The 24,276-nt window shown below is 48.0% G+C and overlaps 1 protein-coding gene across 7 annotated transcripts in view; it reads right to left on the bottom strand.

Annotated features, from left to right (window-relative positions):
• PXYLP1 (2-phosphoxylose phosphatase 1) overlaps positions 1-23,277 on the bottom strand; it is a 71,173-nt gene extending 47,896 nt beyond the window's left edge. For 2 of the 7 annotated variants that reach the window (XM_025881396.2, XM_025881408.2), the window contains exons 1-2: positions 23,177-23,277; positions 2,760-2,882 (exon numbers count right to left, since the gene is read on the bottom strand). The gene's annotated coding sequence lies outside the window, so the exon portion shown is untranslated. Of the gene's footprint in view, positions 1-2,759; positions 2,883-16,097; positions 16,117-16,977; positions 17,079-22,587; positions 22,736-23,176 lie in introns of those variants that run through there. The other 5 variants (XM_073899206.1, XM_073899186.1, XM_073899192.1 and 2 more) reach the window with 5 other exon arrangements.
• Positions 23,278-24,276: the final 999 nt, after the last annotated feature.

Genomic DNA, 24,276 nt, shown 5'->3' on the forward strand with positions numbered 1-24,276 from the left:
TATAAGCTCCAAAACTTTGATTTGGCTTAGATTAAAGCTGTAATTAAACATAAGCCTCAAAGTCAATGGTACTCATCATACACAATGGTGAAAAGCTGAGAGCTTTTCCTCTTAGATCAGGAACAAGACAAGGATGCCCACTCTCACTTTTACTCAACATAGTACTAGAAACCCTACCCAGAGCAATTAAGTAAGATAATGAAATAAAAGACATCCAAATCAGAATGCAAGAAGTAACACTGTCTCTATTTGCCTCTGTATGCAGGGATGGATATATATATATATATATATATATACACAAACAACCTAACCACCAAAAAGCTGTCAGAGCTAATAAATGAATTCAGTAAAGCTGCAGGATACAAAATCAGTGTACAAAAATCAGTTGCACTTCTATACACTAACAACAAATTCTCAGAAGGAGAAATTAAGAAAATAATCCTACTTACAATCACATCGAAAAGAATAAAATATCCAAAATACATAAAGAACTCATACAACTCGATAGCAAAAAAACCCCCAACCCCCCCCAATTTGATTAAAAAAATGTGCAGAGGAACTGCATAAACATTTTTCCAATGAAGATGTACAAATGGCCAACAGGTACATAAAGAGATGCTCAACATTCCTGATCTACAGAGAAATACAAAATACAATTCCAAACCACAATGAGATATCACTTCACATCTATCAGAATGGCTATTATCAAAACAATGGCTATATTATAAGAGATAGTAAGTGTTGGGGGGAACATGGAAAAAAGGAACCCTTGCGCACTGCTGGTGGGAATGCAAACTGGTGCAGCCACTGTGGAGAAGTGTACGGAGGTCCCTCAAAAAATGAAAAATAGAGCTACCCTATGATCCCACAATCCCACTTCTGGGTATACATCTGAAGGAAACAAAGTCAATATTTTGAAGAGATATCTGTACCCCACATTTATAATAGCTAAGGCATGGAAACAACTTAAGTGTCCATTGACAGATAAACAGATAAAGAAAATGTGGAATATATATATATATATATATATAATGGCATATTACTCAGTTATTAAAAAAAGAAGGAAATCCTATCATTTGCAACAACATGGATGGACCTTGAAGGCATTACGCTAAATGAAATGTCCATTACGCTAAGTGAAATAAGTTAGACAGTGAAAAACAAATAATGTATGGCCACACTTATATGTGGCATCTAAAAAAGCCAAATTCCTAGAAACAGAGAAGAGTTTGGTGGCTGTCAGAGGCAGCGGTGGAGGTTAGGGGAAATGGGTGAAGGTGGTCAAAAGGTACGAACTTCTGGTTATAAGATAAATAAGTACTGGGGATGTAATGAATAGTACAGTGGCTACAGTTAACAATATTCTATTGCATACTTGAAAGTTGCTGAAAGAGTAAATCTTGAGGGGTGCCTGGGTGGCTCAGTCAGTTAGGTGTCTGCCTTTAGCTCAGGTCATGAACCCAGTGTCCTGGGATCAAGCCCCGCAATTGGGCTCCCTGTTCAGGGGGAGTCTGCTTCTCCTTCTCCCTCTGCTGTTCCCCCTGCTTGTGCGCTCTCTCTCTCTGTGTGTCAAATAAATAAATAAAATCTTAAAAAAATATATAAATCTTGGAAGTTTTCATCACAAGAAAAAATATTGTGTGTGAGGAGATGGATGTTAACCAAACTTGTGGTGATCATTTCTTTTTTTTTTTTTTAAAGATTTTATTTATTTATTTGAGAGAGAGAGAATGAGAGACAGAGAGCACGAGAGGGAAAAGGGTCAGAGGGAGAAGCAGACTCCCCGCTGAGCAGGGAGCCTGATGCGGGACTCGATCCCAGGACTCCAGGATCATGACCTGAGCTGAAGGCAGTTGCTTAACCAAGTGAGCCACCCAGGCGCCCTGTGGTGATCATTTCACAATACATACACATATACACATAGCAAATCTTTATGTTATACACCTTAATACAATGTTATATGTCAATTATATCTCAATAAAACTGGAAAGGAAAGAAAATAGGATATAACTTGATGTTGAGTAAATAGAAACGTACAGTGTTAATAAAATAATCCAAAGGAAAAAAGCACACTTGGGAGTAGCATATTATAGAAGGCAGAGCTTCCACTAGCCTGGATCCCCAGATCTCTGTATGGAGCTCATGAACCCCCATCCTTGATACCACTGTCTTGGAACCAAACTGGACTGCTTTTATATGGAAAAATAATCTACTATGTTAAGCCACTGAAATTTAGGAATTTGTTATAGCAGCTTAACACAAATCCTTACACTTGTCTGTATATATAGGCTTTTGATAAAGATTAAACAAAATAAGGGGCGCCTGGGTGGCTGTCGTTAAGCGTCTGCCTTCGGCTCAGGTCATGATCCCAGGGCCCTGCATCAGGCTCCCTGCTCGGCGGGAAGCCTGCTTCTCCCTCTCCCACTCCCCCTGCTTGTGTTCCCTCTCTTGCTGTGTCTCTCTCGTCAAATAAATAAATAAATAAAATCTTAAAAAAAAAAAGATTAAACAAAATAATATATATAAAACACCTGAGTCATGGTTAATTTCTTTTCATCTTTGGTCCGCTACCCACCTGAAAATATACCAATTCACCAATAAAATCAATTTTTTTGCTTTGGAGCTAGGGAGTTTTCTAGGAATATTCAAATGCACAGATTGGGGCAAGCCCCATAAACTTATTATCAAGCAACATTTTCAGGAGAGTTTTGGTCATTTACATCTTTAAAACACTCTGTCATCTGGAATATGGTACTTACCTTGAAACCTAACTTGAAGCTGAGGGAGGTAGAGGCCTTGAAACAAAGATGTCACTTGGTAGATGGTAGGGCCTTTCAAGTCTTCCAGAGGGGGCCATGCCTACCTGTAAATCACTAGGTATTCTAAAAAAAAAAAAAAAAAAAAGTCAATGGTACTTAATTAATGAGAAACTGGGAAGCAGCTGTTCACACAAGTGCTTCTGAGGATGCCAAGCACCGGGGTGGTCATGATCTTTGTTTACACATCAGTTTCACAAACTTAAGCTAAATGAAAAAATACTTATTCTGTATTATCATCATAAAATTGAGTTTCTAAATTGAGTTTCTCAGTATGTCTACTAAAAGAGCAAAGAGCTATCCTGTAATATTTAGTCATCTTCCAAGGTTTCCTGGTTATTAATTGGGCACTATTCATTGTTAACTGTTGCACTATTAGTTGGGTGTTACAGGACAGCATGATGGTAGGAATGTTTGCTGCAGTCCATGTTCAGCTAACAGTGTTGTGAGCCCTGTCAGCTACGGAAGATTGCTCTGCCCACCAACTCTGTCAGAACTAACCACAGACTGCCGAATCACTGACATTATTATAACGTGTTGAATCAGGATGGAGATCTATGCTTCCTTTTCTGAAATTAGGAAATTTCAGAAAAGTCATCTTCTGTAAGCAAAAGAAATCATTCTAACAGGTTAATTTAAAAACATAATGCAAAATCTTGTTCTTCCCAGAGGTCTGTCGTCTTTTCAGTGAGGTATAATTTACGTATAACACTGTGTTAGTTTCAGATGCACGACATAATGATTCAATATTTGTACATATTGCAAAATGATCACCACAGTAAGTCTAGTTAACACTCCTCACCGTAGTTAACATTCATCACCACACAGTTATAATTTTTTTCTTATATGAGAACTTTTAAGATCCACTCTTAGCAACTTGCAAATACACAATACAGTATTACTAACAATAGTCACCATGCTATACATTACATCTCCATGATTTAATTATTTTATAACTGGAAATTTGTACCTTTTGACTCCCTTCACCCATTTTGCCCATCCCCACCTGGCAACCATTAATCTGTCTCTGTGTCTCATTAATCTGTCTCTGTGTCTCTGACCTCATTTATTTTTTTTTTCAGATTCCACATATTAAATGAGATTGTAGGACTGTCTTCTATAATATCCCTGGCAGGTGGTCATCAAAACTTTGGGCCTTTAGCAGTTTCCTATAATACTCCTGGGATCCTGATCAAACCCTGCTCATGGCCTACAAGGCCCCAGTGTCAGTCCAGGCTCACCTCAGCCCCACACTATAGCCCTCCAGTCATTCTAGCCATCTCTTAGCCCCACAAAAGAGCCTTGCTCTTTGGGGACTTGGTGTCTGTGGTCACGTACATCCTCTGATGACCCAATTAGGAGGTGAGTCAGCTGGACAGATGCTTGGAGTACCAGTCTGCAAGAGGCATCAACTCCCTTCCCCGCAAGAAAGAGCCAGAGATGAAGAAAACGATGACTTTCTGGAGCCATTTGAGGCAGGGGAAGAAGGTGGGACCCCCAAGGGGCATGCTGGAGCCAGGACACAGGCCATAAGACTATCTCCTCTAGAGAACTCTGGTGAGCAGAGCCAGGCAGGTAGGGTTTTTTGGTTTTTTTTGTTTTTTTTTTTTAAGATTTTATTTATTTGATAGAGAGAGACACAGCGAGAGAGGGAACACAAGCAGGGGGAGTGGGAGAGGGAGAAGCAGGCTTCCCACGGAGCAGGGAGTCCGATGTAGGGCTCGATCCCAGGACCCTGGGATTATGATATGAGCCGAAGGCAGACGCTTAACGACTGAGCCACCCAGGCGCCCCGGCAGGTAGGTTTAAAGCCAAGGATGAGGGCCACCTGGGGGACTCCATTGGTTAAGTGGCTGACTCTTGGTCTCAGCTCAGGTCATTATTTCAGGGTTGTGAAATCGAGCCCATTGTCGGGCTCCCCATTCAGCAGGGAGTCTGCTTGAAGATTCTCTCCCTCTGCTCCTCCCCCCACTCATGTGGGTACTTTTTCTCTCTCTCAAATAAATAAGTAAATCTTAAAAAAAAAAAAAAAAGCCACGGATGAAAAGCTAGGGAGAGCAGGGCATGAGTGTGGTGGTTCTAGATAGAGCGCATCTACAAATTTTCCGTCACATCTCCCATCAAGAGAGGGTTCTAGGTCCCCTGAGCAGGCCTCAGGACTACCTTAACAGAATGGGACAGAAATGATGCGGTGTGACCTCTGACACCAGGTCAGAAGAGTCCCTGAGATTCTACCTGGCTTGGTCTCTCTCAGGTCACTTGCTTTGGAGGCCTGAAGCTATCATACTGGAGATACCACATGAGAGGCCACCCAGAGACAGGGACGCCCAACTGTTTGAGGCTTCTCAGCCCAGGCTTCACACATGTGAGTGAGGGAACATTCAGGTGATTCCAGGCCGGCCGGTGCCTGAATAATTGTGCGAGACCCGAGTGATACACACGAGCTGGCTCAGTCCACCTCCAGACCATGAGGATAACAGTAAAATGATGGCGGTTTTAAGTCACCAAGTTCTGGAATGATTTGTTACCCAGCGGTAGCAATGAAGCGAGGGACTCCGTCCATCTTGCTCCTTACTCTTCTGTCCTCAGTACCAAGAACAGTATTTGGCCCAGACCCGGTGATCCATCAAGGTTTGCTGGATGACTGAATGAGTGGACAGATGAATGCATGAATGAACAAAGGGGAGGCTCATCACAGCCACCAGCAGGCCATCCTTTCTGCCTTCCCCCAGCCGGCACCCTGCCATCTCTCCTCTATCCCAGTGATGTGGGAAACAAAGGCAGAAGGAAAACGATTAAATTTCCTTACTTGCTACAGCCCACTGACAAGTCCTTGAAACTGGCAGAGTGACAGTCTTCTGGGGACTCAACTGCCTCCATGTTAATGCTTTGCTAAGGCAACAGGCAATCCTAGGCCAATACCGCCTCCACACAGGATCCTGTAAGTCTACTTCAACATATAAAAATTCTTTTGGAAACTTCATCTCTACCACCCAAGATACATGTTGGCAATCACCTGCCAAGCATATGGCCTACCTCCTCAAGGTCCTGGAAACCTTGCTTCCAAAATTTCTTAGACTTACGCTGTCCCTAACCCCCTCCCAACTTGAGAGTATATAATGGGCCACTTCTCCTGACCCCAGTGCAGCCCTTTCTGCCCACAGGTCCTGTCCCGTGCTTTCATAAAATCACGTTTTTGCACCAAAGATATCTCAAGAATTCTTTCTTGGCAGTCAAGGCTTCAAACCCTAATGTTCTTTCCTACATCACCTCCACCTTTCTCACCTAGCTAACTCATGATTGGCCCTCAGCTCCCAGCTCCAAGATTATTTTCTCAGGGAGCTGCCCTTGAACTCCCCTGTCTAGATCAGATCCTGTCTGACATTCTCAAGTCACCCTGTCTAGAACCTTCATGACACATCTCAGGCCTCTCATTACATACTCAATATAGCCACGCCGAAATGCTGGCTGTCTCCTGTGGTTGACTATAAACCACCAGACGGCAGCAGTGGGGTCTGTTCACAAGCATGTCTCTAGTGCAGGACAAAGCCTGTCCCAGAGCTGGCTGTGTGTCAGAACATTTCTGGAGACTGGTAACATACAGCTCAGCTGTTTTAACTCACAAGGCTTCTGACACCAAATGTGTAGTGTTTTGTCCTCATGCCAACCAATTTTCCAACTCTGTGGACACCAGTTGGGGGTCCTACAATTCAATTCAATTCTGACACTGACTACCCCGAGTTAGTGTCAGACTCCATTGGTGTAAGAGCTAAGTCCCAAAGACGGCCCCCACTTGAGTTGCCAATTACAAGTACTGGGTCCCCAAATTGCCCACTTTCGTCAGACCTGACTACAAAGTCAGACGGGGGGGGGTCTCGCACAACCCCTTTTCCCCTTTCAGTTTTGATAATTTGCTCCAACAGCTCACAAAACTGGAAAACACTTTACTTGCTCTTACTGTAGATTTATTATAAAGGATACAACTCAGGAACAGCCAAATGGAAGAAATGCATAGGGCAAGGGCACAGGGTTTCCATACTCTCTCTAGGCATGTTGCCTTCCTAGCACCCTGATGTGTCACCAACCTGAAAGCTCTCTGAACCTCTGCTGCTTAGAGGGTTTTGTTGGTTTGGTTTTGTTTTTGAGGTTTCTAGATGTAGTCACAATTGATTAAATTGTAGGCCACTGGTGACTGATCTCAACCTCTGGCCTCTCTCCCCTCCCTGGAGGTCAGAGGGTGGTGCTGAAAGTCCAGCCCTCCAATGGTGCTTTGGCCTTTCAGGCAACCAGCTCCCATCTAGAAGCTACCTACCCCCCACCTCTTGCCAGCAGATATTAGCATATAAAAGACATTCTTAGCACTCTGGAGATTCCCAGCATTTTAGGAGCTGTGTGCCAGGAACTGGGGGAAAATGACCAAATATTTATTTTTATGATACCATCCTGTTTTTAGACGGTGCTCGTTTTTATTGTTCTCATCAATATTGAGCTACGGTTGGCCTCTAACTGCTAGCCTATCCTTGACCAGGCTGTCCAAACCCACTCACACCCTGGTCATTCTCACTACACAGATGCCCAGGGAACCAAGAAGTTGTGCTTTCTTCAGGTTTACTCGGCAGTCAGAGGAACAGCTGGGGTCTGAAGCCAACTCTTCAGACTTGCCAGTTCCACCTGGTGTCCATCACACCACACCGCCTCCCGGATGTTCTCACTGCTGTGAAAAGATCTGGGAGAATCATAATCCCTCCCTTCAAACAACAATCAGCAAACCTGCGCACTTTCCACAATGGAACCCAGGAACCCAGCGAAGCTTCTTCATATTTAACATACACTCTTCAACGTCTCTATAGTAAAAAAGCTCATGCAGATGTTTACTTTAGGCACCTCCCCGCCAAATACCTAAGGGATGAGCCCCTGGGCAAACATCTAATTCCTATTTTAATTTGATTCTTTTACTGGACAGAGCCCTGCAGAAGGTGTTCGTTCTGCTTTCCTTTCTTTTCTATTACTTGTCATTCCCCAGGTCTTGGAGATTAAGGATTTAAATAAACGAAGATAAAGAATATTCCAGGTGGGGGCGCCTGGGTGGCTCAGTCGGTTTATGCTCTGCCTTCGGCTCAGGTCGTGATCCCAGGGTCCCCGGATGGAGCCCTGTGGCCGGCTCCTCTGCTCAGTGGAGAGTCTGCTTCTCTCTCTGCCCCTCACCCCACCCGTGCTCTCTCACTCTCTCTCAAATAAATAAATAAAATCTTAAAAAAAAAAAAAAAAGAATATTCCAGATGATCTGCAATAGTTCAGTAAGATAGCTCTCCTGAAACTAAGCTTTTGAAGACAGTGCAATGACCCAGAAAAGAAAATGTGAACATTTTAATGTGACTTAATGTGAAAAACTAAAAAAAGATAGAGCCATGCATTGCACGACTCTAAATTTTTATTTAAATGTGTGTGTATATATATATGCTTGGAAAAGCTGGATGGAAAAAAATATAAATTTAAAAATGACATGGCACGTCTCACCCTTTAGACTGGCAAAAAAATAAATAAATAAAAAATAAAAGATCACTTATCTCTAGTGGATGTTAGTCCCAATGGGGACAAATTCTTTCACACACTCTTGGCAAGAGGGTTAAACTGGAACAGTATTTGTTAAGAATTGGTGGTCTAATTAAAACAGTAAACACACATACCCTTTGCCCCTAGAATTTGTATTCTGGGTATCCTCAAAAAATGCTCGTTCATGTGTACAAAGCAGCAATAGGAATAAATATAAATGTCTGAAAACTTAAATGTTCTCCCATAGGGCAATGGTTGGAAAATTACAGTTTGTTCATGATTCTGCCTTAAAAAAGGAAGAGGGGGACACCTGGTAGAGCATGTGACTTTTGATCTTAGGGTTGTGAGTTTGAGCCCCACATTGGGTATAGAGATTGCTTAAAAATAAAATCTTAAAAAAAAAAAGGAAGGAAGGAAGGAAGGAGTAGGCTTAGGTGTGGATGTGGACAAACCTCCAGATTCTACAAGTTAAAAATGAATGAGAGAGGGTATGCAAGTGGCAGCCTCACAGATACAGAGCATATCTACTGTGTAGGTATCTCACGTAGGTAAGACATTTGCACATCTCAACATATACAAGGAAATTTGAAGAAAACATGTAAACTTACAGAATAAGGTCTGGAAAGAGACAGCCTCTGTAGAGAGCAAAATGGAGTCTCTCGTTTCAAGAGGGAGCCTGGGTCAAGCAATGACACAAGTGGTTGGGAAGATATGGCCGGGACCAACGTCAGCTGATACCCCAGCACCGATAAGTGGCAGAACCAGAGGAGGTCTGCAGAGACCCAAAACTGATGAAATCCCTTTAAAAAAGGGAAGGATTTTGGCAGCAAACTGTCAGACTCTTCAGACCTGACCCCTCTATGTCTGACCACTTAAAAAAGGCAACTGCCACGGAAGGTTCTGCCGGATGGATTCCCGAACAGAACCGATATCCTTCCCTGCTGGAACATCGGAAGCAGTCAGTGCCAAGCTGACCTGGACCAGACCCAGGCCTTATCTCAACTGTGCGCCCCAAGACTGACTTCAGTTTGGTTTGTTAACCTCCTGCACCCTCTGTGATCTTGTTTGTTGTGTGGCTTGTCTTCTGCCCTGCTCTGTGTGCTGTGTAAGAAGCCAAGTTTAATCACATGGTGAATTGTCATTGAGTTTGGAATCCTGAACCTGCTTTAGAATTGTGATTTAACTTTGCTTTATGATTGAATAAAGCTGACATCGTGGAAAGACACAATCGTGTGTGCCTTCATAGCGTGCTTAGGACGACCACCAAATTAATAGTGGTCGTCTCTATTGTGGACTTTTCAAAATTGACTCATATATTTTAATGCTTTGTTTTTACAATGCATTATGTACAAATAACAAATAAAGATTAGTAATGACAGCAGAAAATGTGATGTTCTTAAGTCAAAAAAGCAAGCTATGATACAGCATATACGGTTTGAGCTCAATTATGTTATAAAGATATATTACAAAACTGGACTGAGGGGTTTGAAACAGGGCTGGGAGTGGGACTTTTTACTGTTATACTCTTTAGAATTTTGAACCTATTGCTATTTTTAAAAAATCATTGAAAGACAATTTTTAAAGGAATGCTGAAAAAATAAAATAGACCCTTGATGTTATGAGTGGTTATGACTGGGATTTACAAGTAATCCTACTTTTCTTTGAAACAAATTGCAAGGGTGAAAGACTGGTTTACAACTCTTTAAGTAGGTGGTGAGGTCCTGGAAGCCTTCTCTCATTTATAGTTTTCTCTATTTTCCAAACTTTCTTAAACAAACATTTATTACTTTCAAAATTTGAAAAAAAGAAAGCTGCAGAGCTTACTTAAATTATTTTTTAAACAATGCAGTCCATGGGGCGCCTGGGTGCCTCAGTTGGTTAAGTGTCTGCCTACAGCTCAGGCTCAGGTCGGAGATCCCGGAGCCTGGGGATCTGGGCCCCTATGGTTGGGCTCCCTGCTCAGTGGGGAGCCTGTTTCACCCTCTTCCTCTGCCCCTCCCCCACTTCGTGCTCTCCATCTCCCATGGCGTGCTCTGTCTCATAAATAAATAAAATCTTTAAAACAACAAAAAAACCCCACAACAATGCAGTTAAGCAAGAAGTCACAAGACTTCTTGGGTACATGATAAGTTATAAAGAGACCAGTGGTTTTGAAAGAGCACCTCCTTTCAAAACTAATGCAACATGAAACCCGATGTGTAAGAAAGATAAAATCAGAGTTTACTGGGAGGGGCGGGGTCCCCCACTCAGCAGAAGTCCCATCACAGGCGCAGAAACCAGGACTCTGGGAACGCCATTAGGAAATGCACTGTACAGACAGACGGAGGCTGCAAGGGCTCGGGGAGGGGCCAGTGTGCTCGCTGGTCATGGGGGGCTTCAAGGAAGAGGCAGAAATTGCTAAAGCTACAAGGGCAGGGAGGATGTCAGTGGGCCTGCCTGACGGGAGCTGGCATTTCAGAGAGGATAGGCCATGTCCAGAGTGGTACACAAGTGGAGGCAGAGTACGCCCCTCCCTCTACTGTTGACTGTTGACAGGTTCTATGCAGTCACTCCTCAGTGAACGGGGAGAGTGACTGGGGCCAGACTAGGTTCCTGTAGGAGGAGGGAGCCACAGAAGGTTCCTGAACAAATGCGTGATAGGATGAAGGCGTCAACAAAGAAACATCACTTTTGAGCGGCTGATGGATACACTCCTGCACATTCATCCCACCCTCGAGTTTAGAGCAAGGCACTGGCAGCCAAGAAGGCAGACAACCTTGTGGGCCTCGGCATTTAGGGGCTTGAGGCTAAAATGCTAGCTTTTGCCAAGCTTCTGCTGCATTTGGTCAGAATGTCAGCCAGACAGACTGCGGGTCTTCCTCCAGTGCTATCCTGGAAGCCACCCACATTTCGAGGGCAATAGGGATGGGACCCCAAGTCACAGCTCATGGTGCCTCCCTGGTACTGAGATCTAGCCCATTTTATCCCTGTTATATCCCTTTTATTTATTATACTTACCATCTTAGGCAGGTTACTTAATCTCTCTGAACTGGCTTCCTCACCTGTAAATGGTTATTCAATTATTCATTCAACAAATATTTCCTGAGCATCTGCTATATGCCAAGCACAGTTCTAGAAGCTGGGGATCGGCAGCGACCAAGTCAGTCCAAAACTCTTCCCTCATGGAGCTTATATGCTCGTGGAATGTAAAATTACCCATTTCACGGGGTTGTGGAAGGGATGAGGTACTCCCTGGAAAGCATTTAGGGTATTAAGGATCCTGTACCTAATTCCAATGTGTGTATGGGTTTTCCCCCCACACCACCCAGCAGTTCTCGGACACGGGCTGGGTGTCTCACAATTCAACTCAATCCCACCCCACCTACTTGGACACAACGTCAGATTCCACAGGTTAAGGGCTCAGTCCCACAAGACTGCCCCTCCAGCCCCCACCGCTTCAGAGGCCAATTGCAAATCCAGCTTGTTGCCTGTGCTTCTGACTAACCGGCAGACTGGAGGTTCCAACAACCCCTTCTTGGGTTCAACTGAGTTGCGAGGGTGGCCCAAAGACCTCAGAGAAACATTTTACTTACTAGATCAGTGGTTTATTATAAAAGGATAGAATTCAGGAATAGCCAGATGGAAGAGGTGCACAGGGCAAGACATGCATGTGGGAAAGGTCACCCAGCTTTCACATCCTCTCCCAGGGTGCCAGTCTCCCACATCACCATAGGTTCGCCCTGGAAACTCTTCGAACCCATCCTTTTGTGTTTTAATGGAGGCTTCATTACATACGCATGACTGATTAAATCGTTGGCCATTGACAACTGATTTGACCTCCAACCCCTCTCCCCTCCCGGGAGGTCTGGGGATGGGACTGAGAGTCCCAACCTTCTAAAGGCCTGGCTGGTTCTCCAGTCAACCAGCCCCCCTCCTCAGGTTACCTGGGGGCTTTCAAAAACATCACCTCATTAACATAACAAAAGACATCTCCATTGGTCCCATCACAGGAAATTCCAAAGATTTTAGGGGGGTCTATACCAGAAACAGGGACGAACACATCTCTATTTCTTATTATAAATCACAGTAGAGGTTCTAAGGATCCTCCTTTTCCCATTTTGTTATTATGCACATTCCCTACAGCCCTTAGCACCAAGAAGGCACCTGGTAAACACCGGGGGACTGGTCCGAGTTCCCTTCTATGGACTGAAATTTCCTTACCTGGAAACAAAGCGCTATCCGTTCAGCCCTGGGCTTAGACGTGTATGAAGGTTCCTCTCTGCACCCCACCCCCCAGCACTGTCAATTCCACCTTAACAAACACGGCTGGGGACGGAGAAAGAAGGGAACCGTCCTGGGGCCATTCCTCACCCGGAAGGCAGCTAACAGGTCGGCTACACCCTGGCACAGCCCTCATTTCCTCGGGGAGCTGAGCAAACCTGCGGGCTGGTGAGAGCAGGTCCCTTCCCGGGCAGTGCTCACATCTTCCTCGTCTGGACGTAAACTCCTCACGGACTGGGGGGCAGCACCTCATGGGCCCACAGAGATGACCTGGCCTCTCCCAACAGGCCAGCCCAGGGCAAGGCCAAACCTCACTTGGTGGATTTCAATGTGCTCACGGGATGGGTAATAGGCACAACCAGGCCAGGTTCTGAGCCAAGTGGCCAGAAGTATTGGTAGGAGTTGAAAGGAGAGGGAAAAAATTGTAAACCAACTTTAGAACCTCATCCTCGGGGCTCCAGGAAAGTGCTTTGTCAAAAATCTAGCTGGCACATATCTTGATATGTAATGACAGTTTCAACTTTCCTCACCAACTACATGCCGATGATCTGGTGGCAGCCTCTATTTTTGCAGCCTGAGTAATGCCTGGGCAAAGGACCAGACAAGAATCGGAAACAGAGGGACGGGGCAGGAGAGGTGATGGCACAAGTAATGGGCCCATATCCCACTCACCTCCAGCAGCCAAGCCCTCCTCAGATTCCTGCCCACCCTCCCCAACAGCTTCATTCCCTCTTCCGGCCCAGACCCTGTGCTCAGACCCTGCGATCCCCTGGGGCTAGGACCTTATCTGCTTTGTTCACTGCTGTATTAAATGAGAGAATGGCCACGCTGCCCTACCACAAGTCTGGCACACTGGACCTACTCACCATTCCCTCTGAAGCCCCATATGCCCCTTCTCAGAACTCAGTGTCTGCGCCCATTTCACTCTCTCAGCCCACGTGCCTTCTTGACCTGGTTAACTCCTGCTCAACCTTTTTTTTTTTTTTTAAAGATTTTATTCATCTGTCAGAGAGAGAGAGAGAGAGAGAGCACAAGCAGGGGGAGAAGCATGTTCCCCGTTGAGCAAGGAGCCTGATGTGGGGCTCAACCCCAGGACCGGGGATCATGACCTGAGCCGAAGGCAGACGCTTAATGACTGAGCCACCCAGACACCCCATCTCCTGCTCATCCTTAAATTCAGCTCAAAAGCCGGCTCCTCCTGGAAGCCCCCCCTGATCCCAACGCTAGGTGAGCCTCCCCCCAATACTGGGCAACCATAGCCTTCCCATAATACTCATCAACACGCGGGCTCATGTCAGCTTCCTTGCCTGTCTACCCCCAGGGCTAGGTGGACACAGAGCTGAGTCAGAGCCTGTGCTCAGTAGGTGTGTGTGGGAAGAAAGGAAAGGAGGGAGGGAAGGAGGAAGGGCACCAAGAAAGATGCTGTGGATGGAGAGGCACCTGTCACAGAAACCTACAACAAACTGAACAAGAACAGTAACACCCAGTAGATCAATGAATGGATCATTCATCAGACTGAGAAAAAATAGCAGGAAGTGGTTGGGAAAAATATTTCTCAAATCATTGGAGTGGGAAGCAGAGGTCACTCTTTCCCGCATCTTCTCCTCCGTTCTGGATGTGGGCTGGGGTGGGGGCTGAAGAGGAAGAAAAACTTTGGAAGGTTAGGTGAGTGGGGGCACTTGAAAGGCTCACAGGCTCAGAGCTCCTCCGGCCCACGGGTGCTGAGGGCCATTTCTTCTGGGGGTAATCTTCAACTGCTGAGTGGGATCAATTATGACTCATTCTCATAAAGCTGTTAAGAACATGCCCTGGGTCAAGAAAGAGGAATAATGAGGACCTGCTATTGTCCTGCTGGCCCAGTTCCCAAAGGTAGGAACAGAAGCCGGGAGTTAAGACAGATGATCTGGGGGAAAAAAAAGACTATTTTTGGCTGGAGCCTTCTTAGCACAGTATTTCCTTGTAAGACAGACTCCCCCAGACGTCCCACAATATTCATTCCTTCTTCCTTGCTAAGAGAATTCTGATTTTGGCGGGTTGGTGGGGTGCGGGGAAACAGTGTGGTAGAGATTGCCAGCTAATCATGAAACCCAACTCCTCTTCCTCCTAGGCACTGGACCACGGTCCCCAGCCTCTCTTGCAGGAGGTGTGGCCATGTGTCTGAGCAACTCCCCCCTCCCCCACAGCCAGTAGAATTAATTCGCCACCTCCAAGCTTGGCCCATAAAATTCTCCCACACACCATCCTCCGTGCTCCTTTTTCTTCTGACTGATGTAAACAAGCATGGCAGTCTTAAGAGCCTGGGTCCCTTAATCACCTCTTGAAGGAGAACTACCCACGAATTAGGAACAGCCATTTTGGGATTTGTGTGAGCAAAAAGTAAATGTCTACCATATTTGGGTCATTAAGCCTATTTGGGTTGTTTAACAGTAAGCCCACCTAACTATTCTTGGCAGCAATGTGCCCTGCCAGATACTCCCATGGCCCTTTAAACTGGGAGTGGTCTGCGAGGAGTTTTGGGGAAAATGTCTGCTTTCCTGGGGCGCCTGCGTGGCTCAGTCAGTTAAGCGTCTACCTTAGGCGGAGGTCATGATCCCAGGGTCCTGGGATCGAGCCCTGCGTAGGGCTCCCTGCTCAGTGGGAAGCCCGCTTCTCCCTCTCCTCCCTACTCCTGCTCTCTCTCACTCTCTCAAATAAACGAATAAAGTCTTTAAAAAAATTATTAAAAAGAAAAGAAAGGAACAGAAAATGTCTGCTTTCCTGATAAAAGGTACGGATGTTGCTGGCACCTCCTTCCTGCCCCAGTCATCTTGCCATCATGAAGGACAGGCCAAGACAGGAAGAGAAGGATCAGTGCAGACGGACATCAGCTGCTGAAACTAATGCTAGCAACCACCTACCTTCGGACATCTTGTTACAGGAGAAAAATAAACCATTATCTGCTTAAGCCACTGAAGTAGGGCTTTCTGTTACTTGCAGTCAAAAGCCAACCTGACTGCTTTGCAACCGCCCCATGCATTCATTCATGCAGCCTTTACTGAGGCGTATTTCTTGCCAGTCCTTGTGCTAGGGGGTGAAGAGTCAGAGACAAGCTGGATGTGGCCCCCTGGCCTCCAGGAGCCCCCCAGCAAGCCGGGGAGATGGGCCCATGAGCAGACAACCCGCATGCAGCAGGAACAGATGCTATGATGGCACACGGTGTCCCAGGGGAGTGTGAGCGTGGAGTGGTGGGCGGGCACCGGGGCACGGAGTTCCCAACTCCCTTTCTGGCATTCAGCACACTGAGAAAACACTCCTCAAGCTCAAAAGCAAGTAAAAAGAATGAGCTATGCTCAGCCAAGCCAACTGCAATTACTTACTGTACGTTGAGTTGTTAAACACCATCAATTAATGCAGCTGTTCCAAGATAATCAGCCGTCATGAAAGCAAGATGCACAAGAGGAGAAAATTAAAATATCATATGCCACTAACTTAGAGATGCTGTAAATGAGAGGAACCAAGAACGAGGCAGCCTTGTCGACATCTTCCCGCCTGCTGATGTTAGTCATCTCCTGAAATACACCTTCTCTTTCTCAAAAAAGACCCAGTGATTTTTCACCTTGAAGACAAAGCCAAAACAGAATCAACTGTCCGTGCCATGACCTTCAACCAGAAATGTCCAAGCTTTGATTTCCAGGTCTGTGTTTCCATTAGGAACTGTGATGGAGACAGACAAATTGGCGACAAAAGATGACCCCATCTGGGAAATCGAGAGGCACCCAAGACCAGAAAACTTAGAGCACTCTGTTTAACTCAGTTCTGCCTACATACAAATAAATGGTTTTTTAAAAAAAGGAATGACATTATTTGCCATGTCTTTATCTTCCAAGCGTGGGGCAAGCATTAAAAAAAAAAACCCAATAATACAACAAAACCTCATTTACCTCAAATTCCAGTAGTTTAAAAATGAATAAAATAAGCAGGCTCCTCATTAAGAGATCAGGTTTCCAGTCTGCCTGCCAACTTATTACCGTAAGCGCTCCAGCGTAGAGCGAAGGGCGTACCAATCACACTCACACAAGGCAGAGAGGTGCTCATGTTCCTGAGGCAGCAATCCCAGGCTCCCTGGTCCACGGCCCACGGCTAGGGCCCCTCGCCAGGCCCTCATGGCAGGGACTAGTCAGCAGGCTTCCAGTGGGAGTTTCTTTGTAAGTCACACAGAGCAAGTGAGGACCTCCCTTCTCCAGAACCAGTTATTAACCCAAGCCTATCAATACAGTTTCCCAGAGATCTTCCACATCCAGAAGGTTCTGGCTATGGCAGACTCGGGAAGCACGGGAGTCTGCCCTTCTGCCTCTGGCAAGTCCCTTACCCACCCCTGGGAGCAGCTGTGCCAGTCCTCACTCAGAACTGGGTCCCTCCTGGTATTGCAGGCTTCTAGGGCTGCTAAAAGACCAGTTCAAAGCAGTGGCCAGGGCAGTATGCTGTCCACCAGGACCAGGAGCAGTGCTGGCAAACCAGGTGAGTAAATACTGAGTTTATGGTCTCTTATCACACTTCCCACTAACAACCTGAGACCAAGAGTTATAGTGAAAACATTAACAACCAGCACCTGTCGGGACGCAGACCAATCAATTGAGTGCCTACTTTAAACAGCCGGCAAGGCCAAATCACACCAGTGTGCACCTGCTGAAGATCACCAGCTCCCTCTCCTGCCATGGTCAACCCTTTATAGGCCCACCCTAGGCTCTCATGACCGCAATGGGTGGCCGAGAGCCAGGTGAATGCCTGGGCAACGTCTGTACTACCCTTCGTGTCCTTCGCCGTGAACTTAAGTGTCCTCTGTGCCAGAGGGACAGAGACTACCTGTGTCTTAGCCACTCTCCTATATCTATCAACTCAGTGCAGCTGGCTGGCTCCAAAAATGTATTAAGGAATGAATGAATAGCAATAACAGCTAACATTTTTAATTTTTTTTTTAAGATTTTATTTATTTATTTGACAGAGACACAGCGTGAGAGGGAACACAAGCAGGGGGGAGTGGGAGAGGGAGAAGCAGGCTTCCTGCGGAGCAGGGAGCCCGATACGGGGCTCGATCCCCGGACCCTGGGATCGTGACCTGAGCCGAAGGCAGACGCTTAACGACTGAGCCACCCAGGCGCCCCAACAGCTAATAATTTTAAAGCATACCATGTGCTAGGCACCGTTCTAAGTCCTCATCATGATATCTCACTTCAGCCTTACAATAACAGCATCTCAATTTTTATCATCATCATCACCATAATTTTACAGGTGAAGAAACCGAGGCACAGAGAGGTTAAGTCACTTGCCCAAGTGTACAGACCAGTAATGGCAGATCCAGGATTCAAAGCTAGCCTGGCTTCAGAGTCTACACTCTCCACTACTGTACTACGCTGAATGTACAAACTCAGGTACTCTGGTATTAGGAAGTCATCAGCAGAGAACCTCTGAAATCCACAAACCCTTAGAAATCCTTCCAGGTGGTTCCTGGTGCTGTTAATCATACAGTTTTTGTCTGTTTGACCTGCAGAACATTTTAAAGAAAGCCTACGTTTACTCCTAAGCAGGAGACTATCTATAATTTTCAGATAACTATGTAGCCACATTTGGTTATCAAGCAACTGTAGCAGGAATATCTAGGTTTACACAGTATTTCCCTGCTCAAGAGTTCTGAGCTCTAGAAGCCTCTGAAACCCCCAGGGGTCCCGTCTCCATCTCTAAGATCCCAGACTTGCTGGAAGGATTGAATGAGATCATGGACTCAGTTGCCCATTTATAATGGTAAGGTATTGCATAAGCATAACGTATGATCATATTAATATATTTCAACAAAATGACCTATTAAGATTTCTAAACTCATCAGTCTATACTCACCAAAATTCTATACTTGCCTACATTTCTATGGAAGTTCCTATTTATATCTCTGCACATTTTAACAGCAATGTTTAAGCCTTAATAACTGTGTCCCTCCATTATTATTTTTGACCTTCCAGACATTTCTACTATAATACCGTTCTTCCACCTTAATCCACCTGCTTCCTTCATTTGAGAAGCATCAAGAGTTAACAAGGCAGTAAATGTTTTATTCTTACTTCAGATTCTTCTATATTAGTTGACAAAATTAGCAAGCAAGAGCTTCATTTTATTTTATAATTTCAAAGCTCAAAACGATATGGCTGTACCTCTGAAGGCCCAATGTTGGGTATTGCATCCAAGAATGAGGAGGGTCTAGGAAAATAAACTGTGGTTTTGTTAGTTGGAAAGATACATGTCTCCTTCTAATTGAGAGGTAGGACAGATAGTATTCAAACTATTTGTAAATTTGGTGTAAATTACACAAAATTTGTGTGGTTACACAAATGAGCAGAGAGAAAGGGAGGGGTGTGTCAAAACCAGGTGCAATAATTTTCACCTTAGTTTGTTTTTTAAAGCTCGGGTTTCCATGCTATGATTACAGCTCATTCTAAGGAAGTCAGTTATACGCAGAGGCACACAGTGGTAAGCACATGACAAAAAGATACCCCATAATATGGAAACATGAATGTGTATGTTGTGGAAGTGACTGGGCAAATAGCAACAGAATTTTCAAGTTCCTACAGATGTTTGAGTTCCCCAAATTCTCTTCCACCCCAGGGTACCAGCACACGAGGCAGCTCCACTGCTGTGTGTAGTGTGGAAGGATGAGACTGGGGACGGGACAGAGGAGGGAGGGGCAAAGGAAGGGAGGGAGGGTACATGGATGACCCAGCCAAGAACACGCAGTGAAGGCTGCCTTCTGGGTGCAAGGAACTACTCCACGAGACGCCTCTAAGTTCCTTTTTCAATCATTTTATCTTTTTAATCCTTTATCTTCCTCCATGCTCCTGGGACTACTCCCCTCTTCATTACTGATTGAGCGGTTCCTTTCCAAAAACCAGAGGTTTCCCCAACAGAGGCCCAAAACGTTCAGAACAGCCTACTGGTTCTGGGGGTGGAGGCTAGCAGGCCGGAGTCTATGGCTTGGTTGGATAACCCTGACCCTCCTGCCTTTTGAACTCAGGGCAGATGCTGCGATTCATTCACAGGTGCCTCCTCGCGGCTGCCCTGCAGGATCTGCAAGGTTGAGGGGCTTCAGCAGGCCCTAATCCATCTGCCAGGCTGCCCAGCAGGTTCAAGAAGGGCCCCCGGAAGGCTGCCTTTGTCCAAAGGCCCACCATCCTACCAACAAGCAGCTGTTGCCTCTTCTTCCCCCCTAGTGGGGGTGCACAGACTCTGCCAGTTGCTTCATCTTTTCTGCTCCCCTTTGTGCTCTCCCCTCAGCATCTCAGGTGTGAGGTGACTCCCCAGGGCCAGAGCCCAGACCAACGTCACTCAAGCCATTTCCAAAGGAGCACAATCCTCCCTCAAAAACTTAAAAGAGCTCTGGACTCTCCCACCTTGCTAAGGCCAACTCTCAGTTGTTCTTCAAGGCCTTCTAGAAACCGGAACAGTGAGCCCAGCAAACCATATTTCAGGTTACCATGGGGCTATTCTTCCTATCTCAGTGACTCTGCTCCTCATGGTAACCCCTGGACCAGAATGTGGGCACATGTCCTTATCCACCAACCAAAAGCCTTGACCCAGGGCAAATCCTGGGGCTGAAGTCTACCCCTTCTGTTTTTCCAGGACCCTGGAGAGTCTCCCATCCTTTTCCCTCCCCACCTTGAGATAGCAGGCACCACCAACCCCTCCCAGTCTCTCCCTCTCTGTCTCACTCACAGACTGCAGGCAATAATTAAACCTCTTCTAGAAAACAGATTTTTACCAGCTGCAGGAATTCTGGGTAAGAGCCAGACCCGAAGACAGAGACAGTCTGTTTAAGAAAGATAAGCCCATGACAACCCTGGACCTGTGGGCAGTGCAGGGAATTCCCACATCCAGGTAACATTCTGAATGCCAGTCCTTCCCGGATTCCTGGGAAAAGGTGGTGCGAGGCATGCCCACTCCCTCAGCCTCTGGCTGTTCTTCAGGGCAGGCCTTTGACAGAGGCAGAAAGGCTGGCCTTTGCTCAGACTGCCAGTGGGTCAGAGCCACCTTCAACAGACAGAAACATCCTCACAAAACACCAGCCTCGCTCCCCCACTCCAGAGCTGCAAACCATATTGCCAGAAATGTCTAAGAGGCGGTACTCCCCACTCTCCATGGGCAAGTTATCTGGAGTGGACAGCAACCACCGGACCGCAGATGGTGCTACCTGAAGCAGCCGGCAGGGCTCTGCCAATGGCACTCAGTCTCCCTGAGGGCTTCATCCCATCACACACAGGGATGAGGGATGCCTGAGGTGGGGGGATGCAGCCACAGCTCAGGGCCCTATAGGATGAGCTGTGCAGGACTCGTTCCCTCAGCCAACAGCTTTAGCTCCCCAGAGTGCCCATCATTTCCTCACTCCAGTTCTAGGATGAGGACAACTGATTTCCTTCGTGGAAATTCTGGAGTCCCCACGGAGGTCAGAGACACAGCGATCAGAGCCTGACCCACAAACTGAGCTCTCGGCCCCAAATAAACATGAAAATGAGTTTCTCTCTCTAAAAAAAAAGAGTTTGTCTCCAGTGACATTACGTACTTTTTAAAAAACTGATGAATTTAAGGATAATATTTTGAAAACAGTGAAGCACAATGGAAAACATAAGTTATGGACTCGGACTAGATTGAAGAGGAGGATCCATTTCTTTCCTAGATAAACACTGAGTACATATCACTTAGAGGGTGCCAGGCTGGGTGCTGAGGCCCTCTAGCTAGTGGGGCATCTGACAGCCAACAACTCAGCACCCAGCAGTATGGTGAGGACTGAGCAGATGCCCGCAGCAATCCGTGGGCACTCAGAGGGAGCCCACTGAGCCCCCGTGTGCCCTTGGGCTAATTACTTATTAATTCACTCTACAGTGCTGAAAGAATATTGAGCTAATTACTCTTCGGGCCAATCAATAGAAAAAAAAAAAAAGTTACCGATCCGGCAGTTTCACAAATGCTCAGAGTGTTGTGCTTCAGAAGCCAAGTGGTCCATCCTCTCCCTGGTGCCCCAAAGCAGCCTCCCAAGCATGAGTGAGGGTGGGCTGGCCAGGAGCTAATCCCTGAAAGAGAAGTATCCCCTACATGTCCTTTCTCTGAAATAGGCAATTAATTTAAGCGAAGACTTAATGAAAGCCAGGAGAAGGGATGGGGCAGATTCAGGCACTGGCTTCCGGGCTGTAACCAATACATCTCCACCTCTCTCTAGGGACCACGAGGCTTTTCAAACCATCTGCTTTAAACTCTCTTCCCACAGATGTCCAGAACTGAGCACCAACACCTCTAAGAAGGAGTTGTTGCCAAGCCCCGTTTGCAGTCACGTCACGTTTGTAAGGCTGGGCTGGGCACGGTCTGCTTCACACTCGGGTTCACCCGGGGGCCCTCCGCAAACAGCAACAAATGTCCCCAAGTTGTGAAGCCCTCTTGGGGCCCCCGTGGCCATCCACCCCACGCTTCCCCATTCGCACGGATCTAATTCCACATCTCTCCTGATTTTTACTTTTTGAAAGCCTACAAAGCATCCCAGCCTTCCCAGGAAGGCACTGGCCACCGAGGCGGTAAGAGCCTCGCTGAACGCCCAGCGGAGCGGGAAAATATGGCTCCAGATCCTCCTGCACCGCTAATCCTTTCACCATCCACAGGTACAACTTGAAAGACCGCTGCTGCCACAAAGAAAGCAACCTGGTCTAAGCCAACTCCATTTTTGTGTGTGACAAAGCCGGCTTCTTCAGAAGATCGCAAACAGACGAGCAAAAGCAACGCCGTGGGGTCTGAACCATGCAGCCCTAACCTGAGCACCCAGGCATGACAGCCCGCGAGCGCAGCGGCCCCTCGGCAGGGTCCCCGGAGGCCCGCCGGCGCGCGGCGCAGGCAGCTGCGGGGGAAGCCAGCCCCACCCCCGGGAAAGGCCGCGAAGTTGCCGCCGCTTTCTCACCTGGAGACCAGCAGGTTCGGAAGTGCCGCGGAATCCCGGGAGCTCGAGGGCCGGCTGGAACCAGGCGCGGGAGCGCGGGGGCCCGGCGGGAGCGGGTTGGAGGGGGCGGGGACGCGGTGGAGGCAGGCGGGGCAGGAGAGGCGCGGGGCTGGAGGTGGAGAAGCCAGAGGCAGCGGGATTGGGGGAGGCGCCCGGCGGGAGGTAGGGGCGAGGGCGCGGGAGAGGGCGACGGAATCGTCGTCAGAGTTGGAGGGTGCTGAGGCTTGGAGATAGGGGCGGAGGGCGGGGTGGCTTGGGGAGAAAGCGCGAGTCGGGGGCTGGGGTTTGGGGGTCTGGGGAGGGAGCGAGAATGGAGGAGGGAGCGAGAATGGAGGAGGGAACTCAGGCGCGGGATTCAGACCCGGTGTTCGGAAGCCCGCCCCAAACCCCAGCACTACTCTTCCACTGGAGACTCTGCCCCATCGTCCCGGCCTCGGAGCGTCCCGGGGACCCCGTTGGGCTTTCAACCCCGGGACGCCTGTCCGCCTCGAGCCTCCACACCGCTCAGCCGCAACGGCAACCAGCCCGACCCCGGCCCGCTCCCACTCACCGTCCATGGTCCCGGCCCGGCTCCGGCCCCAGCTCCGCTGCAGAGCACCCGTTTCTGCGCTGGCCGCCTGCTCAGCCCGGTGCGGGGAGCTCGGGGGGAGGCGAGGGCGGCACGCACCGACTGCCTGGCCGCACGGCCGCAGCGCCCCCTGCTGGCCCCGCCCCGCTCCGGGCTTGGCCCGCCCCGCGCCGGGCGCCCTCAAGCTCCGCCCCGGAGGCGGTGATGTGGAGCAGTGCGGCCCGGGAGAAGGGCGCGGAAGGGTTAGCGGAGAGGACGTTGACTCGGGGAGGCAAAACAGTCCCCAGAGACCCGTCAGCCCGCGGAGTTCCCGGCGTGCTTAAGCCACGGTCACGGGCATCCTGAGTGCACTGGGACCGCGGCCACAGGCGCGCAGAGTCGCCGCGCGCCTCACAAAGCCGGACTTGGGATCGATCAGGGGCTACACAGATGCACGCCTAGGCCAGGGTGCACGGACCCGGCCCGGGCCCCAGGACCCAGTGAGAGTGCCTTTGGGCCGTGTGTCCGGCCAGGCGCCGCCCCGATCCCGGTGCTGGGAGGGGCACGCGTGTTTGGGGTCCTCCACCACCGGGGACTGCTGCCTCGTGGACCCAAACTGTCACGATTCTTGCCACAGTGCCCCCACCCTCGTTCAGCCTTCCTCACGTTTCTCTTCCGGCACCGACCACATCCGGCCATGTGTGCCAACTGTAGACCTGCTGCTGCTGGCTCTCGGGATGGCCTGCAGGCGCCCTGGGCAGGTCGCGGGCCCCAGGGTCTCCCCTTCACCCCTTCCCGGCCGCGGCTTCCTAAGAGCGGGCCACTGAGGACTCACCCCGCGCTTGAAACGGATTTGTGTTATGTGCTGTTAGCCGCGAGGCTTGCGGTTGAACTTGATACAGCATTTGTGGGTCATTTCTTTTCAATGTTGGGTTCCAGCTGGGGCGAATTCCTACATGATTTCTCTGTGGGAGATGATCTCACCAACTGTGACTGTCGGGCTTTTGGTGTCAGTGACCCCTTATGTGCCCTAGCACAATTGGCCTCGAACAAAATAGACACTGCTAAGTGTTTACGATTTACCTTCGAGAAGCGCGTTCTGG

Source organism: Callorhinus ursinus, unplaced genomic scaffold (genome assembly GCF_003265705.2).
Source record: "Callorhinus ursinus isolate GAN/ISIS: 27379988/994484 unplaced genomic scaffold, GSC_fseal_2.0 scaffold1, whole genome shotgun sequence".
NCBI lineage: Eukaryota > Metazoa > Chordata > Mammalia > Carnivora > Otariidae > Callorhinus > Callorhinus ursinus.